The sequence below is a fragment of the Gorilla gorilla genome, chromosome X, assembly GCF_029281585.2.
Source record: "Gorilla gorilla gorilla isolate KB3781 chromosome X, NHGRI_mGorGor1-v2.1_pri, whole genome shotgun sequence".
NCBI lineage: Eukaryota > Metazoa > Chordata > Mammalia > Primates > Hominidae > Gorilla > Gorilla gorilla.
In genome coordinates this window covers 76,126,662-76,129,225 of record NC_073247.2, presented here as the reverse complement: position 1 = coordinate 76,129,225, position 2,564 = coordinate 76,126,662, and the positions used below count along the sequence as shown (strand labels likewise).

General features: G+C 55.2%; 1 pseudogene; it reads right to left on the bottom strand.

Annotated features, from left to right (window-relative positions):
* Positions 1-544: 544 nt before the first annotated feature.
* On the bottom strand, positions 545-2,317 carry LOC101131006 (SHC-transforming protein 1-like; annotated as a pseudogene).
* Between the last annotated feature and the right edge of the window lie 247 nt (positions 2,318-2,564).

Here is a 2,564-nt window from a genome sequence, read left to right as displayed (position 1 = left end):
AACTGGAGAGGGTGCTGAGCAAGGAGAAGACAGGTCCCAGAAGCCAAGAAGGTGTTGGCATCCCTGTCATTGAACTCAAGGTCCCAAAAACTCTTTGCATAAAATATCTTCAGACCTAAGAGATGGTCAAAGGCACAAAGTTTAAACATGGGGGTGGGGGTGTTGAGAGGGGTCTGGAGTACCCTGAAACTCAGAGGTGTGATTCGTTCCCCCTTGCCCAGAAGGGTGACTGTTCCACTGGGCCTATCACCACAGGACATTTTCCATGACAAGCACTCACCTTCTTGGGGAAGGGGCATCAGGTTGGCACAGAAAAGGCCCAGGTAAGGGGCCACTCTGTACATTAATACTTTGATGATTGATTAATGCTTGGGGAGAAGCAGGATTCTCCCCCAGGTTTCTGACTCAAACCCTCTCACTCAGCTGGATATGAAACCCAGTGTCCACACTACTCCCAGCTCTGACACAAGGCCATGCCCACAGAACACTCCCAAATGAGGTCCTGAGAGTTAGACAATAGGGTGGAAAGGGGTTGGAGGGCATCTTCTGGAAGAGAGCGCTGGGGCAGATCACAGTTTCTGCTCCACAGGTTGCTGTAGACACAGTTCACTGCCCGCAGAGGTGATCGCAAGTGATTGTCCATGTGGTAGCTGATGAGGTGACTTACACTCTCAAAGCGGTGATCCTTTGTCCGAACTACACCCTCAGGGTCCACCAGTAGCAGATGCTTGGACTCCCCACTCTGCAAGCCAGTGAGCACATACTGGCCAGGTGTGGTCATGCTCTCCTGCACCAGGAAGTCCCCGTTGAGCTGCAGCAGTGCCTCAGCCTCCCGCTAGCTCAGCTTCCCATGGAACCAGGGTCCCCTCAGAGCTGCTTAGCCATGGACACCAACTGGGGAGGAGGAGGCATGTGAAGAGCATCTTCAAAGGGCTTCATGTCAAACAGGTCCCAGGGTGTGCTGCCATTGATGGCAGGATTGGGGGTCCCAGCACCACCCCCTGCTTGCCGGGCCTTGTCTAGGTTCTGCACGTTGACATTGGAGGGATCATCAAAGAGCTCTCTGCCTGGACAGGGTGGTGGAGGTGGCATCTATTTGCAAACTTCTGGATCTCCCCCAACGGACTGTCCTACAGGCAGTGTAGATCCCAAGTGGCTGGGGGTCTGGGCACTGGGTGGAGTGGGTCGAGCAGCCCCTGGAGTGGCTCCTTCCTGAAGCCTCATGTATACCACATGCCAAAGAGGGGATTCCTTCCCAGGAAGTCATTATAGTGCTGATGGCCAGGCGGCTCTTCCTCCTCCTCATCCCAAGCTAAGCCATCAAAGCCAGTCATCCTGTCATGGGGGGTGACCAGTTTGGGTGGTTTTCTGAGGTATTGTTTAAAGTGCAACTTGAAGGCCTGGCCAATGGTGCTGATGACATCCTGAGCAAGCCCTTCAGGACACTCCAGAATGTGGCATGCTTTCTGACTCACAGGGTCTTTGGCAACGTTGGCGACATACTTGGCTGTGTCTGGATCCCCACTGGATGCAAATGAGATAGATTGCATATGGTTGTTAGTGATAATCTGTTTGCAGTCTGCAACCATGACGTTAAGGCTGCTGGTGGAGATGGTGAGAATGATTGTCATTGCAGCAAATTTCAGGTTACTCCTTCCCAGGATAGAGCTGAGTGGATGGTTACAGGGCTTTCTCCTCCTTGTCACCCCCTTGGCACCTGGCACAGCCTCACACACAAGACTGATGGCCTCCCTGGTGACCTGAGTCCAGGTGTTGAAGTCCAGGGCACTCATTGACTGCAGGACCTCCACACAGCCCATGTACCAAACCAAGTAGGAAACCCCAGGTCTCATGACTTTGTCATTGGGATGCAGCCAGCCCCACATGGGCTTATTGACAAAGCTCCCATGGCGGGTCCACTCCTTACCCCCCAGCTGGCCCCCTTCCACCTGAGTCCTGCACCCACCACCTCCACTCAGCTTGTTCATGTCCTGGAGGAGGGGTAGGGGAATGAGTCTGGCAAGGTTGCCCCTACAATGCCCTCCCCATCATTGGCTGCCCTTCCCGGCTCCCTCTTAGGCCCCAGGTGTCCCCCGGCCCGATTGGCCAGCCTCAGGTTGCTCATCCAGTGGAAGAAGGAGCACAGGGTAGTGGGACTATGGTTCCCAGGCAGAGGGGGCAGGATGGGCCCCAGGGATGAGGCTGATGGGGAAGGCAGCTCCTCTGGTGGGGTGGACCCTGAAGGCCCCTCCTCCAGCGATGACAGAGACTCATTCTGCAGTGGATTGTACTTGGACTTGGGGGGCAGGAGATTCATAGCTGAGGTAAGAGAGGGGCTGCTGCTCAGCCTGGCCCCTCTGCCAGTTTGGGCAAGGAGGCCAGGCAGGGGGTATGCCCAAGCCCTTAGCCTGATCGGACCTCTGTGGCCCAGGAGTCACAGATGTCCTGCGGAATGAGAGGAACAGGTGGTTTCTGCTCCACAGCTCACACCCAGACAGTTTTGGGCCCCATCCCCACCCAATGTGGAGCCTCTTCCTCAGATAAAACTTTTTAAGCTGAGCCCA